The sequence below is a fragment of the Phyllobates terribilis genome, unplaced genomic scaffold (genome assembly GCF_046119375.1).
Source record: "Phyllobates terribilis strain yellow unplaced genomic scaffold, ASM4611937v1 Scaffold_1118__1_contigs__length_406537, whole genome shotgun sequence".
NCBI classification, from domain to species: Eukaryota; Metazoa; Chordata; class Amphibia; order Anura; family Dendrobatidae; genus Phyllobates; species Phyllobates terribilis.
Genome location: NW_027363878.1, coordinates 240,195 through 257,532, shown reverse-complemented (window position 1 = coordinate 257,532; position 17,338 = coordinate 240,195). Strand labels below are relative to the sequence as shown.

At 48.6% G+C, this 17,338-nt stretch overlaps 1 pseudogene; it reads left to right on the top strand.

The window, feature by feature from the left end:
• LOC141243139 (translation factor GUF1, mitochondrial-like) overlaps positions 1–17,338 on the top strand; it is an 83,559-nt pseudogene that overhangs the window by 54,333 nt on the left and 11,888 nt on the right.

The following is a 17,338-nucleotide window of genomic DNA, read 5'->3' as shown; positions in this document are numbered from 1 at the left end:
ATGTGTCGGCTGCTGAGAAGCAACAAATTGTGGAGTGTTTAGGTCAAGTACAAACAACATTGCCAAGACACTTCATCATGATCATCGCACAATCAAGAAGTATGTAGCTGATTTACAGTACACACGTGTGCGTGCTGATAAGGGAAAATTGAGGACTCTTTCCTACAGGCAATTACGTCAGGTTAAAAGAGCGGCGGCAAAAAAGCCTTGTCATAGCAGCAGACAAGTTTTTGAAGCTGCTGGTGCCTCCAACGTCCCCCGAACAACAAGATGCAGGGTCCTTCAGAGGTTTGCAGCTGTGCGTAAGCCACCCTGTCGACCTCCTCTATCCACTGTACACAAGCAGAAACGGCTCCAGTGGGCCAAACAATACATGAAGACTGACTTCAAAACTGTTTTGTTCACCGATGAGTGCCGTGCAACGCTCGATGGTCCAGATGGATGGAGTGGAGGATGGCTGATTGATGGACACCCCATGCAAACACGGCTACGGTGCCAACAAGGAGGAGGTGGAGTAATCTTTTGGGCTGGAATCATGGGGAGAGAGATTGTCGGCCCCTTAAGGATCCCTGAAGGGGTAAAGATGAACTCCATAATGTATGTGGAGTTTCTCAAACAGCACTTCCTGCCAAGGTTCAAGAAGAAGAACCGTGTGTTCCGCAGCAAGATCATTTTCATGCATGATAATGCACCGTCTCATGCTGCTCATAACACATCTGCATCTCTGACTGATATGGGCATAAAAGGGGACAAACTTATGGTGTGACCCCAATGCTCCCCTGACCTCAACCCCATTGAGAACCTTTGGAGCATCGTGAAAAGGAGTGTCTATGATGGCAGGAGGCAGTTCACATCTAAGCAACAGCTCTGGGAGGGTATTCTGTCCTCATGCAAAACAATTGAAGCCGAAACCATCCAAAACCTGACAAATTCAATGGAAGAGAGAGTTCAGAAGCTCCTTTCGAACAAGGGGTCCTATGTGCAAATGTAACATCACCTAGAATAAAGTTTTGAGTTGAAAACTGTTTGATTTCAGTTTCTAATAACCTGCTAATGCTTATAATTTCAAAAATGACCATTTTTTTGTTCTTTATTAAAATGAAAAGGTTGATCGAAGAGTGTGGGGGATCTAAGAGTGTGGCAACCCAGTAGTCAGGATTATTTCGAATTTTGACAATCTGAGGGTCATGTTGCAGGTAGTGCAGCAAGAAGGCACTCATGTGTCTTGCACATCTAGGAGCCCCAAAATTATTTTCCAGGCTAGATGCAGCTAAAAATTATTATTAATTTGAAAGCTGGTGGAGCTTAGTATAGATGGCCTAATAGAATCAGTACTGCAAACTGCTACAAGGCCCAAATTATTTTCCAGCCAAGATACAGATAAACATGGTTAGTAATTTTAAATCTGGTGGAGTTTAGTATAGATTGCCTAATAGAATCAGTACTGCACACTGCTACAAGGCCCAAATTATACTCCAGCCAAGATACAGATAAACATGATTAGTAATTTGAAAGCTTAAAACGGTTGGTGAGGTGATTTTAACAAATCATCAAGCTTTTACTCTCCCCAGGATGACACAGTGGTAGAAAAGTCGTTTTGGATCCATGATTTGTTCATCTTTATGAACGTGAGTCTGTCTACATTATCAGTGGAGAGCCGCGTGCGCTTATCTGTCAGCACACCACCAGCAGCGCTGAACATACGTTCAGACAGAACTCTGGCTGCGGGGCATGACAAGATCTCCAAGGCGTAAGTGGCGAGCTCCGGCCATTTATCCAGATTGAAAGCCCAAAAAGAGCAAGGGTCCAGTGACACAGTCATGGCTTCAATGTTTACTTGGAGATACTCCTGTACCATCGTCTCTAGGCGTTGACTATGTGTCAGACTTCTTGTCTCCTGTGGCCTTGCAAAGGATGGGCTAAAAAAGTGGTGAATTGATTCCGCAAAATTGATGTTACCAGCAGATACTGTGTTTCTGTTATGGTTTGAGTGCTGAACACTCGACGGTCTCATGGTTGGCAAGTTGGAACTGTGAGATTCACTATGTGCACCACTGGTGTTTTGTGGAAAAGCACATGTAAGATTCTGCAACAGTCTCTGCTGATACTCCTGCATGCGTGCATCCCTTTCTATGGCAGGAATAATTTCTGCAAATTTACTTTTGTACCGGGGATCTAACAGTGTGGCAACCCAGTAGTCAGGATTATTTCTAATTCTCACAATTCGAGGGTCATGTTGCAGGTAGTGCAGCAAGAAGGCACTCATGTGTCTTGCGCATCCAGGAGCACCAAGTCCCTGTTGTGTTGGTGGCGAGGTAACAATCATGCTTCCTTCCTCTGTCCTCTCCCCCCAACCTCGCACAACAGAAATGTGATCAAGGTCTCCCTCATCTGATGAGTCTTCCATCAGTTCATCCTCCACTTCTTCCTGGGCTCCTGCACCTTCCTCACTAGTTTGGCTGCTACCATGCGCCCTGGTAAAACCTTCTCCCCCACCCTCACATGCCTGCCGCCTTGGTGCTGCCGATCGTCTGGACCTTGCAGATGTTAGCCCTTCCACATACAACTCCTCCTCCTCTACTTCCTCCACCTCTTCTTGTGCCACCACCTGACTCTGAATTCTGTTTAACATGTGCTCCAGCATGTAAATCACCGGAATAGTCATGCTGATAATGGCATCGTCAGCACTAAACATCTTCGTCGCCATTTCAAAACTGTGCAGAAGGGTGCATAGGTCCCTGATCTGAGACCACTCCTCCAGCGTGATTTGCCCCACTTCTGGATCTCGTTGTCCCAGGCTATACGTCAGAACGTATTGCACCAGGGCTTGTCGGTGCTGTCACAGTCGCTGCAACATGTGCAGAGTTGAATTTCACCAGGTAGGCACATCGCATTTTAGCCGTTGAAGTGGCAGGCCCAACGACTTCTGTAGAGATGTAAGTCGCTGAGCTGCGGGATGCGAACGGCGGAAGTGAGCACACAGCGACCGTGCCCTCTGCAGAAGGCCATCTAGTCCGGGATAGTGGCCTAAAAATTGCTGGACAACCAGGTTCAACACGTGAGCCATACAAGGCACGTGTGTGACATTGCCCCGGTGAAGGGCCGCACCCAGGTTGCAGCATTGTCGCACACGGCCTTCCCTGGTTTCAGGTCCAGTGGAGACAACCATTTATGAAACTGGTTCTCCAGAGCTGACCACAACTCCTCAGCTGTGTGACTCACATTTCCCAGACATTTCAAAGTAAAAACCACCTGATGACGTTGAGCCCTGCTGCCAGCATAGTAAGGAGGTGTGCAGTATCACTTCTGCGCAGTTAGAAAGCTTGTGACATGACCAGACAGGCTTTGGTTGCAGGTGGAGGACCGAGAGGAGGTTGAGGAGGCAGAAGCAGTGGAGGAACTTTGAGATAAAGAGGATTGACGCACAACTCGTGGGGACGGCAAGACTTGGACAGCAGCCCCTTGTCCTGCTGTCACTATAGTTACCCAGTGCCCAGTCAGCAACATGTAACGCCCCTGTCCATGCCTACTCGTCCTAGTGTCTGTGGTGAAATGCACCCTGTCACACACAGAGTTTCTCAAAGAAGCGGTGATGTTGTGTGCGACATGCTGGTGGAGCTCAGGAACACCTTTCTTTGAGAAGTAGTGCCGACTGGGCATCTGGTACTGGGGCACTGCGACGGACATAAGGTCTCGAAAATCCTCTGTGTCCACAAGGCAGAAAGGCAGCATTTCTGTAGCCAAGAGCTTGCAGATGGTGAAATTCAACCTCTTAGCTTTCTCATGGCTAGGAGGAAATGGTCTTTTACTTGTCCACATCTGAGGGACCGAGGGCTGGCTGTTGTGCTTAGACGGGGTTGAAAAGGGTGTCCCCAGCAAACTACCGGTCTGTGAGGAAGATGCAGGCGGACATATTAGGTTGCCTTGATCCAAAGGTGGTGCTATCGATGTCGGACGGCGCTGAACACCAGCTGGTGTTTCCACCTCCATAGAAAATGATGACCTGCCAATCACGCTGGCTGTTGCGGGTAAAGAGGTAGAATCATAGAATCATAGAATCATAGAATGGTAGAGTTGGAAGGGACCTGCTGGGTCATCTGGTCCAACCCCCTGCTCAAAGCAGGATTCACTAAATCATCTCAGACAGATGTCTGTCCAGCCTCTGTTTGAAGGCGTCCATTGAAGGGGAACTCACCACCTCTCGTGGCAGCCTGTTCCACTCATTAATCACCCTAACTGTCAAAAAGTTTTTTCTAATATCTAATCTGTGTCTCCTCCCATTTAGTTTCATCCCATTGCTTCTAGTCTTTCCTTGTGCAAATGAGAATAAAGATGATCCTTCTACAATGTGACAGCCCTTGACATATTTGTAGACAGCTATTAAGTCTGGCAGGTCTGCGTCCCAAAACAGGTGTGACTGCTGTCCCCCCAGTCACAGAGGATGAAGAGGCCGCGGATGCACAAGATGTGGCAGACGGTGGTTGGCCCGGCCGGCTAGGCCGCATTTTAGCACAGTGAGCTTCCCACTGCAACTTATGCTTCATATCCATGTGCCGTTTCATGCATGAAGTACTCAAACTATGTATTTTTTGGCCTCTACTTAGCTTTTGCTGACAAATGTTACAGATAACACGAGTTGGGTCATCTTTATCGATCTGAAAAAATGCCCAGGCTATGTAAGGCTTAGCACCCATGCGACCTGAAGAGCCACCCCGACTTGTGGTCAGAGGCAGAGTTTTGTTTGAGGATGCAGTTGTTGACGTGCTTCCAGTACTACATCTCTGTCCAGGAAGGCGCAACCTGACCTTGTCGTCACTAGCATCCTCCTCCACCTCCTCTGCTGACCTCATCGACTGGCTGACTGTGGGTTGACAGTAAGTGGGATCTCCAACCTCGTCATCATCACCCTGTGTGTTATCACACCCGTCGTCCTCAGAGCCAACCTCTTCCTGCCCTGACAAAAAACTAAAGTTGTCGCTACAATCAGGTATTTGAGTCTCATCATCGTCTTCCTCATTGTCTCCACCAACAGGAGTTACAGTTTGGGAACTTGGGTCGACATTATGGTCAGAACCTTCTGCATCTGGTCCTGGATCCGACTCATAAAGATTCTGGGCATCAGTGCAGATCATTTCCTCGTCTGGATTCACAGAAGCTCTGGAGCCAACCTCTGATTCCCAGGCTATAGTATGAGTAAACAGCTCTGCAGACTCAACCATCTGTTCTACCCCATACTCAGATGGGCAGCTGGAGACTTGGGAGCTGTGAGGAAGCAAGTGCGATTGGGGTGACACCTCTGAGGACTGGAGTATTTGTGATGTTGAAGTTGAGGTGGAGGAGAGCCCACTTAAAGGAGCACTTGATATCCGTTGAAGCACCTGCTGTTTTTGTGCCTCATCTGGAATTTGTAGCGATTGGCGTGGCCGTAAGAAAGGGATCTTATCACATTGTCCGCTAAAAGAAGTAGACATCTTAGTTTGGCTGGAACATGGTCTTTCTTCTGCAGATGTTACTGTTGCTTTAACACCTACCCCACGGACACAACCTTTTTTTCCCTTCCCAACATGCCTATTCCCCTTTCCACCAGCAGCAGGCCTTTTTCCACTCATTTTGGTGGTTAACTAATTCACAACTCTGGAGTTGTTAGCACAAAAAACAATGGATGGGAACCGAGCAGAGCTGAGTGGCCAAACTGAGATATTAGCCCAAAAGTATTGGCTGGGTTAGATGTAGATAAAAATTATTTTGAATTTGCAACCTGGTGGAGGTTAGTATAGATGGACTAATAGAACAAGTCCCACACACTGCTACAAGCCGAAATATTTTTTCAGAGCTAGATGCAGATAAAAATTATATTGAATTTGCAACCTGGTGGCGGTTAGTATAGATGGACTAATAGAACAAGTCCCACACACTGCTACAAGTCGAACTATTTTTTCAGAGCTAGATGCAGAAAAAAATTATATTGAATTTGCAACCTGGTGGAGGTTAGTATAGATGGACTAATAGAACAAGTCCCACACACTGCTACAAGCCGAAATATTTTTTCAGAGCTAGATGCAGACAAAAATTATATTGAATTTGCAACCTGGTGGAGGTTAGTATAGATGGACTAATAGAACAAGTCCCACACACTGCTACAAGCCGAAATATTTTTTCAGAGCTAGATGCAGAAAAAAATTATATTGAATTTGCAACCTGGTGGAGGTTAGTATAGATGGACTAATAGAACAAGTCCCACACACTGCTACAAGCCGAAATATTTTTTCAGAGCTAGATGCAGATAAAAATGATATTGAATTTGCAACCTGGTGGAAGTTAGTATAGATGGACAAATAGAACAAGTCCCACACACTGCTACAAGCCGAAATATTTTTTCAGAGCTAGATGCAGAAAAAAATTATATTGAATTTGCAACCTGGTGGAGGTCAGTATAGCTGGACTAATAGAACAAGTCCCACACACTGCTACAAGCCGAAATATTTTTTCAGAGCTAGATGCAGATAAAAATTATATTGAATTTGCAACCTGGTGGAGGTTAGTATAGATGGACTAATAGAACAAGTCCCACACACTGCTACAAGCCGAAATATTTTTTCAGAGCTAGATGCAGAAAAAAATTATATTGAATTTGCAACCTGATGGAGGATAGTATAGATGGACTAATAGAACAAGTCCCACACACTGCTACAAGCCGAAATATTTTTTCAGAGCTAGATGCAGATAAAAATTATATTGAATTTGCAACCTGGTGGAGGTTAGTATAGATGGACTAATAGAATGATGCTATGCCCAAAAGGTTTTAGTTCACTAGGTGCAGTAATAAAATTGGTATTCTATACACAGGTGGTGTAGCTTGCAACACAGATAGACTACTCCACTGACTAACACACACTGCAAGAGGCCAAAAAGGATTTGCTTTGGTAGATTTAGCCAAATGCTGTGAAAAAAGCTTGCACAGCACTGGCACAGACCTGCCTGGCAAAAACTGATAGGAACTGATGTAACTTAGACCTGAAATGGACTGCAATTACAATTAGTCTTTACTCCCAACCTATCTATTTAAGAGCACAGACCTGCCTGATAAAAGTCATAGGAAATGATGTAACCTAGTCCTTAAAAGGACTGCAATCACAACTATTCCCTACTCCCAAGCTATCTGTAGATTTGTGCGAAAATTGGCTTGAAATTAACAAAGTATAGCGCACACAGCAACAGCGGTGCCGTCTAACACACAGCTGCAGCAGTGAGAAAATGGTGGCGACGGGGAAAATGGCTGGACATGTGACATACACTGCCAATGGCACATGCCATTGCTTGTGTGAAAAAAAGCACTTCGCTCCGTGTGTGCGCTGCTGATAGGCTGACAGATTGCACCTCCCCACTGTAAATGCGGGAAAGAGAAAAAAAATGGAGATCTTCATTATTTCTGCAGAGATCCATCCCCTGCCCCGCTGTACACTCAAACTGCGCATTAACATTAATTTTCAGCATTACTGAGAAAAAATCCAGTTATGATTTTGGTGCACGAACAGTTATCGAACATAGCCTCGAACAGCCGAATTTTTTTCAAATCGTTCGTGTTCGCCGAACAGTTCGATTCGAACACCGCTCATCTCTAGTGCTAACTAAGGAATAAAGAGCAAGAATCCCTCTGTAGCTGCCAGGAGTCTCCTCCCTCCAGCTCAGCATCTGTTGAAAATTAAGAGATAAAGCCTGCAGAGGGGAAAACTGGTGACTATCCAGAAAAACAAGTCCTATAATGGCCTGAAAGTGTTATACCTTACGCACAAACACAAGACTGGTTATTCGGAAACGTTACTTGAAAGTACAACTACAAAAAAAAAAAAAATTGAAGTTAAGTATTGCACCACCTGGTGTTCAAAGTGTGTTTCAATTTGCATGTCCATCTAATAAGCTGAATGCTAATGGACCTATGTCCCCCCATCCTGTCCTCTGCACAGTTATCCTCTGTTCACTGTGAAGGACCAATGGGAATAGCTTTCTGTGCACAGACACAGAGATCTGGCTGTGCGGAGACTGAGCATGTGTGTCCTCTAGCACTTAGCTCAGTAGACGGACCTGACGTTGCTGTACAAATTAAACAACAGGTGGCGCCATATTATGTAAATGTCAGAACTCCTTCCTGGATTGTTTTTTTTTTTTTTCACGTAAATGTCAAATATTGCTTAATTTTCATGATCTACACCATGGATGTAATGGCAGAACCATCCGATTTATATGTTAATATATCTGTTTGGGTCTACCTACTTTCCATGGACTTGATGTATTAGAACATCTGCAATTTTTGATTAGTGTAAGAACATTTCTAATGGACGAATACATATGTTATTATGATATATAGCTTTGACTATGAAGACGCGGGATACTAACCTGCTGATCTGGTGAAAATGAATATTTTATTGAATGGTTGGCCGGTGGAAGAACTAGTGACTATTGCACATAAGTAAGTGTTGTGGCCATGAAACCTAATGAATTATTTTAAGGGGAAAATGGAAGATTACATATGTAATAGTAAATTGTATGTAGCCCCTAGAGCTGGAATTTAAGGGAGGGGTGACTGGTTGGGGTCCCTAGAAAGGTTCTCCTTTGATTCGGAGGGCTGGTCTATTATTGGGTGACATGCCACTTTCTCCTGTCCTGAATGTTAAATCTGCCTATTTATGTGCTTCTTCCCCATGTTTGAGGGAAACTGGGTAATAACATCTATGGCAGGTTGATGGGTGCCTATATAGACTGGAAGCCACTATATAGAAATTATTGGTACTTGGTAGATGAGGACTCGTTAAAGGGCTTCTTTATACTCGTTATTGTAGAGGATATGTTCTTCGTTAGAGATGGGCTTTACAAAGGTGAATAAACCCCAATTAACAAGAAATTGAGTTACATGTGATTTTTAATGAGCTCACGCTTTAACTTAGGGAAAAGGCGTATGAAGTGGGTAAAGCAATGTGTGAACGGTTACGTGACTCCATACCAAGAGAGCTGTTTGAGATAGCAGTTCCATCGGTAGCAGGATAATTGCTCGAGAAACGTAAGTATTAATTACTACCTTTGTCTGGTGTGTCCAATGTAGTGAATAAAGGAGGATCTAGGCCAGGAAACCTGGATGTTCGTCTCCTTCCATTAAAATAAAGTAGAAAAGCATGGCATTCTTTAAAAAAAAAACGATCCGTGTTAAACTACCCTCATGTGGTTTTTCACACTATAATTTTCAGTGTTTTTTTATATTTATGCTATAAAATCCTATGCTACTGGAAAGTGAAAAGGGTATCCCAACAAGAGACGCAGTCTATAGATTTGTCATGTATGACACTTTATGGGATATTCCTATTAAAGGAAACCTGTCATGTCCTCCAAGTCTCCCAAACTGCTATTATCCTTCATTATGATGCAGGAATCAAAAGTTGATTGCTATGTGCAGTAAAAACATTTCTTACATCGCTGCTAGCAATAGGCAAATTGGCTGGGACTAGTCCGGGGGGGGTCTATTGGCTGGGACTAGTTCAGAGGGGGGGATCTATTGGCTGGGACTAGTCCAGAGGGGGGGGATCTATTGGCTGGGACTAGTCTGGAGGGGGGAGCTGCGGCATCTATTGTCTGGGACTAGTCCAGAGGGGGAAGTGGGGGTGCGCAATGTATTGGCCGCCAATACTAGTCCAGAGGGGGGTGGGCATCTATTGTCCGGGACTAGTTCGGAGGGGGGCGGCTTTATCTATTGGCCAGGACTAGTCCGGCCTCATGTGCTATAATCATGCCCCCTCTTTGTGACTGAAGAAGAGATCAATGTCCCTGTCATAGTTTTAGTGTAGGACGTCACTCACTTCCCAAAATTTCCTGCACCGAGGCTGTGATGGGAACAATAAGGAAACATCCGATTCTAGTCACCTGAGCGCTGCTGCCAATCACAGGCTTGAGCAGTTGGGTCCTCCAAACGGAGCAGGCAGCACAGACCTCAGAGCGAACTGCGTTGGATTTATTTTTTTAAATATATATTTTTTAAGAGCATCCATGTCTTAAAAGAAATTCTCAAATCTGCACAGATATTTTTCCTTTATAAACACAAATTCTGTACTGAACTTTATTGCAGATATTGATGGTGAATCCTCAATAATTACACCACATGTAAACATATTGTAGTCTTACAATAGTGAGAGCATTAAAAGGTGTTGGAGCAAGTAACTGTTCTTCTTGTGCTTATTACCCTTAAGATCATTCAATACAGAATAGAATATTAAGTCTTTACAGCAGACGGCAACTTGGGGCCCATATTTCCAGGTCATAACCTAATTCATTGGGTTACACTGTAAGGCTGAGTTCACACGATGCGTTTTTCATGCGTTTCCGCGGCGTTTTTGCAGTTGCGTAAACGCTGCGGAAGCGCATGAAAAACGCATGGTAGAAGGGCAGCAATGTTCCCCAATTGAAATCCGCATGCATGTCAATTAATTTTGCGGAAACGCTGCTCTTTTGCCGCCATTGACTTGCATTAGACCGCATGGAATCCGCATCACTGTATATGTTGATGTGCTTTTCATGCGGTCTAATGTGCGGATGGTACCCGGGTGTGGATGAGAGGACTCTCATCCAGACCCAGGTACCATTAAAAAAAAAAGAATAAAATAAAAAATATATATATTCTCACCTCCTGACGGCCCGTGCAGCCCTCCTGCTTGATTCCCCGCACTTCGCGGTTGAATGAAGAAGGACCTTCGCTGACGTCAGAGTCATGTGACCGGTCACGTGACGCTGACGTCAGAGTCATGTGACCGGTCACGTGACGCTGACGTCGGAAGGTTCTAAAGTCTTCACTGCCGGCAGCCGGGACCGAGCGAAGCAGGACACCGGGGGCCATCAGAGGGTAAAGTATATATTTATTTTTTATTTTTTGACATTCACACACTATATAAATCCATGCCGGTTGCATGTGTGACACCCCAGGGGTCTGGTTGCCACAGTAATAGAGATATTATGTCTGAGAGCAAGTGGGAGGTTTCTCTGGTCAGGAGCCCTAAGCATGCAACACTGCCCACCCAGACCTGGGAGGGGAGGAATCTGCCCTTATAAGCTGGGTCTGGGGCGGGATTAGGTTAGACAGAGACAGAGCCTGCAGAACAAGCAGAGCAGTCAGAGCCTGGAGAGGGAAAGTGAGAACAGGAGCTCTGTAGGAGCAGCAGCTGAAGGCCAGGGGCTGTGAGCAGAGATATAGCTCGACCTGGCTGAAGTTACTAAAACCGGACACAGGAGTCCGAGGCTGTGGGACTGATATATACCCAGCAGCAGAAACCAACCGGCAGGGGATTCCAGGTCCTCTGGCCATAGAAGCCCGGAGGCTCAGTCACAAAGAAGGGACCAGCGCCGCCATCCAGGAGCGGAGGCTAACAGAAGGCCCCAAGTCACCAGCCATATGGGTGAGCACCACACGGTATACTCAGGGATGTGGGTTACTTGTAACCACTGACAGCAAGGTAGCCAGGAAGAGTGCAGATAAACGGGGAGGCCTACAACTCCACCTGGCCAGGGGAACTCCTGCTTGCTTGCAGACTGACCAGGCCCCTTATACTAGCCAGTACTCCCGGGAGGGTCTGCCTTGTACCATCAGTAAAGACCCTGAACTGCACCTCACGTCTCTGTGATTCCTTGCCGCACCAGCACCATTAGCACTGGGACCCTCACACCATCACTCCCATCATCTCTCGCATTAGCTGCCCTGAGGCATTACTTCTCCCGTGGGGAGTTATCCCATACTCGGCTGCGCAATCAACATCAGCCTCAGCGGTCGGCAGCGCAGCGGCGGTCCCCACTGACCGCAATCCACGGGTGGCGTAGTCGGACATTTGCTATACTTTAAGACTGCCACTGGTTTGACCACCCTGGGCACGGACCGGGTCACCGCCACACGGAGACTACAACCCCCAGCATTCTACAACAGGCCCGGTTCCGGGTTCCCCTGCACAACACAGGCCCAGGGGGCGCGTCAACTTTGGCGTAGTCGGCAGGATTTCGTGCCCGCAACCACCGGGTACTGCGTGCCTGAAAAAGAGACTTTTATACTTACCTGTGGTGAAGTTTCCCGCCGTCCGGAGTCGTTTCCCGCCATCCGGAGCCGATTCCCGCCATCAGACGCCATCTTGGACCGTTTCCCGCCGTCTTCTGCCTTCTTCCCGCCATCCGCAGCTGCTTCCCGCCTTCGGATGCCATCTTCGGGACGCCGCACGGGAAGAAGAGGGGCGTGGACGCCAAAAGCGCGCGAGATCCGAAGCTCCGCCCCACGCTCCGCCCCACGCTCTGACGCTGCGCAAGGTCCTGGAAGGGAGGAAGAGCAACGCTGACGTCATCGGAGCGCGACGCCAGGTCCTCAACCCCGACGATCGACTGCGGAGCCGCGGCCTACGGAAGAAGAGCATCGCAAGGTAGGCCACGGTCCACTAGGGGGGAGGAGGATGCCGGATACCGAGGGGAGCTCCACTGCCACAGCCACCGCCAGCGCAACCGCTGCAGCAGTCATGCCATTCACCATGCCCTATATCCCGGGGGCAACCTGGCTACCCCAGTACTCAGGGGAGTCACATACTCTAAATGACTTTAGAGAAAGACTGGATAGCCTCTTCCAGGTGTACCCCCTCACAGAAGAGCAAAAAGTGAGCATCCTGGTGGCCCAATTAATCGGGGCAGCCCAAAGGGAGGTAAAGTCCTGGCCACCTAGGAGGAAGAGGACTGTCAGAGAAATACTAGCCCGCTGAAAGACACATTTGATACCCGCACCTCAGGCGAAATAAAGCTCAGATTTTACCGGTGTAATCAGCGGGCACATGAGAGTATAAGAGACTATGCTCTAAACCTACAAGAGGCCCTGAGAGCCATTAAGCAGGCAGACCCTGACAGCGTGGGAAATGAAGATAAGCTGTTGACTGAACAATTTATTGAGGGTCTATTGTGCAATGCCCACCGAACCCAGTTGCGGGCAATGGCCTTACAGGACCCTGACCTGGACTTTGCACAGTTCAAGGACAGAGCCATCCAGGTGCTCCGAGAACCGGCACCAGGTGGCGCTGTGACCCACAGGCCCCCTGCTATCACTTACCACCAGGAGACGGCGCCCTTGTCTGCAGGGCCTGTGGGAGCTGATGCGCAGGCTTTAAACAGTGACCCGGCTACAGACCTGCACCATCAGGTCCAAGAGCTGACTAAGAGCGTTGCCGCGCTAACCAGAACTGTGCAGTCTTTACAGGTCTCTTCTCCAGGAAAGATCCAGCTGGCATCCGGACCGGAGGACGTCCCGTGGCGCCGACTGAGGAGGACCCCACCGGCCAGAGGAAGACCCAGCGACAGATACAACGAGGACGGACGACCCATCTGCCGCCGCTGCAATCAACCCGGACATGTGGCAAGGTACTGTCATTTAAACGGGCACAACCTGGGGTAGAGGGCCAACCCCCAGGCATAAGACCATCAGGCCCATCAAACTGGCGTGATAAATAGTAGGGGGACGTCCAATCTTGCCTGTGGTACTGGATGGCATTCCTATGAGTGCCCTACTAGACACTGGGTCACAGGTGACCACCATCCCGTACGTGCTCTTTAAACAGTACTGGAATGACTCGGACATAACCCGCTACCCAGATGACGACCTGAGTATCATCGCCAGCAATGGTCAGCCCGTGCCGCAGGTGGGATTCAAAGAGGTGACCATTAAGATCGGTAAAGTCGAACTGGCGGCACAAGGACTGATTATAGTGGACATAGACCGTCATGAGAGTCACCCTAGAATAACCTTGGGAACTAATGTGATTGAAAATTGTCTTGCAGAGGTGATTCTTATTTTGCAACAGGTTGCCAAGAACGCCAGTTCCAGCCAGCAGCGTGTGCTCCAAAAAGAGATCCGGGCACTGATGAAACGGCAACAGGTGGAACTATCTGGTGGCGAGATAGGTAGCGTGAGAATGTGTGACCAGTTCCCTATTGCCATGCCCCCAAAAAGTGAGATGATGATTTGGTGCCGGGCAGCTATTGGTCTAAGAGGTAGAGACTACCAAGCAATGGTAGAACCCGTCTACTCAGACAGTAGGCCCACCATTTTGACAGCACGGGGGGTGGTCGATGTACGCCATGGGAGGGTGCCCGTTCGCATCATAAATATCGGGGAGAGAGAAGTACACCTGCCCCGGTATGCCACGCTAGCCAAATTGTTCACCATCAACCAGAACTCTGTACAGGCCGTGGAACCCTTGCCTCCATCTCAACCAGAGGAAGGTAACGGCTCTAAGAAACCAATGGAGGACTGGTGTCAGCAACTGCATTTGGGTACTGACTCCACTCCCTCACACCAGAAACAGGGAGTCTATCGGGTGGTTCGAGAGTACGAGAGAGTGTTTAGTAAACACCCGCTAGACTTCAGGCTAGTAAAGGGGTAGAACATCACATCCCCACGGGAGACCATCCTCCCATAAAGGAGAGATACCGACCCGTACCCCCGGCACACTACCAACACGCCAAGGGGATGCTTAGAGACATGAAGGAGGCTGGGGTAATCAGGGACAGCTGTAGCCCCTGGGCAGCTCCACTAGTCTTAGTGAAAAAGAAAGACAACACCATGAGAATGTGTGTAGACTACAGGAAGGTCAACCGTATCACACACAAAGATGCGTACCCGTTACCAAGGATAGAAGAGTCCTTAGCTGCATTAAAATCTGCTAACTTCTTCTCTACTTTGGATCTCACTAGCGGGTACTGGCAGGTTCCTGTAGCAGAGGCGGACCGGGAGAAGACCGCATTCACCACCCCGATGGGTCTCAGCGAATTTAACTGTATGCCGTTCGGGCTCTGCAACGCACCAGGAACCTTCCAACGGTTGATGGAATGCTGTTTGGGACACCGGAACTTCGAGACGGTCCTGTTATACCTGGACGATGTCATCGTCTATTCCAAGACCTACGAGGACCACCTGAAACACCTGGCAGAAGTGTTCGAAGCTCTGGCAAACTACGGCCTAAAGGTGAAACCCTCCAAGTGTCACCTCCTGAAACCAAAGGTGCAATACCTGGGACACGTGGTGAGTGCTGACGGAGTGGCTCCTGACCCTGATAAGATCACCGTGATTAAGGACTGGCCAAGACCCTCCAGCATAAAGGAAGTGCGGCAGTTCCTCGGGTTGGTAGGCTACTACCGAAGATTCATTCCCGGTTTCACCAAAATGGCAGCCCCTATGCAGGACCTCCTGATAGGTCAATCTCGGAAAGCCAAAAACCAGAAGCCGCCCTTTAGGTGGGAAAAGCTGGAAGAGGAGTCCTTCTGCCAGCTGAAGATGGCCCTCACGGGGGATGAAATCCTGGCATATCCAGACTACAGCCAGCCCTTTATCCTCCACACGGACGCAAGCAACATCGGGCTAGGAGCCGTACTGTCCCAGATCCAGCAAGGGAAAAAACGGATAATCGCTTACGCCAGCCGAAAGCTACTGCCCACGGAGAGGAACCCTGAGAATTATAGCTCATTCAAGCTGGAGTTCCTGGCAGTAGTGTGGGCAGTGACCGAACGTTTCAAGCATTACCTTGCCTCCTCCAAATTCACCGTGTTCACGGATAACAACCCGTTGACACACCTGGACACTGCAAGGCTCGGTGCCCTGGAACAGAGATGGATGGCCCGCCTGTCCAACTTTGAATTCACCATCAGATACCGGGCAGGACGCTCAAATGCCAACGCGGATGCCCTGTCTAGAATGCCGAACTTACCGGACGTAGGGGAAGATCCAGAAGATCTGGAAGAAGTTGAGCTCCCTGCGTTCCACCGTCATGGGATTACCCTGTATTCCCACCGTGTGAAGGACAGGCGCTCCATGACATTCAATCCCTTGCCCCACTACAACTGGGCGGAGACGCAAGACAGTGATCCCGCAGTCCATTTGGTGAAGGAAATGCTGACCCAGGCCGATGCCCGTCTTGACCCAGATGCTCCGGAGGAGACCAAGCAACTGTGGAAGGAGAAAAGTAAGCTGTTCCTCTACAGGGAGAAGCTGTGCCGGAGAATGGTTAACTCTCGAACACATGAGTTGACCTGGCAGGTAGTGGTCCCAAGACGAGACGCGGCTATGGTTCTGGAGGCATACCACAACGGAGCAGGGCATTTCGGATGGAAGAAGCTGGAGTTCTTGTTGCGTGAACGGTTCTACTGGGTAGGCATGAGAGGAGTCATCGAGAGGTGGTGCAGAGACTGTGGCCCGTGCCACCTGAGAAGAAAAGACCGAGCCAGCCAGAAGACTCCCCTGCAGCCCATCATCACCAGACAGCCACTGGAACTGGTAGCCCTGGACCATGTGAAACTGGCTCCAAGCAGATCTGGGTATGTCTACGCCCTCACAATCGTAGATCATTACTCCCGGTTCCTGGTTGTGGTCCCGGTCAAGGACTTAACGGCTCAAACAGCACCTAGAGCCTTCCAGCAGCACTTCTGCCGTCCACACGGGTACCCGGACCAAGTGTTGACAGACCAAGGACCAGCCTTCGAAGCCGAGGTCTTCCAGGAGTTCTGCAACCTCTATGGCTGCAAGAAGATAAGAACAACGCCCTATCACCCTCAAACCAATGGACTCTGCGAGAAGATGAACCAGGTGATGATAGATCTGCTAAAAACATTGCCCCTGGAAGAATGCAATCTGTGGCCTGAGAAACTGCCCGATCTGGTGGACCTGTATAACCACATCCCTGTAGGTTCAACCAACTGTACCCCGGCTTACCTAATGAGAGCAAGACCTGGTAAGCTGCCTATTGACCTGGATATGGGAGTCCTGACGCCTGAGGACACCTCGCCAGAGGCAGACTGGGATACAGAACGGCAGCAGCAGTATCGGAAAGTACAGGAGAGCGTCGAGCGAAGTCTGTCTCAAGCTAGAGAAAGGCAAGAGAAGGCTTATAACCAGTATGCTCCCGCTGTTCTCCTGGTACCTGGAGAGCAGGTCTTGAAGAGGAAGAGGCGGCTCCACAAGTTGGACGACCAGTGGGAGAAGGACCCGTACACCGTACTGCCATCAAGCCATGAGAACCCAAAAATCTGCATAATCAGTAAGGATGGAGGAGAAACCACAGCCATTGTCTCCAGAGACCACCTGAAGAAGTGTCCCGAGCAGCTGCAAAGCCCTGAAGAAGATCAAGAAAACCCTCAACCCGCAGAGGAAAGGGAAGAAATGATCAGTACCGTACTCGGAGACTTCCCCCGGTCTTGGACACAAGTAAACGGCGCTGTCGTGGTACCCGTCCTCACCTTTCTCCAGCCAGCCCCGCAAGTGCCTACAGAGGAACCGGTAGAGCTGGAAGAGCAG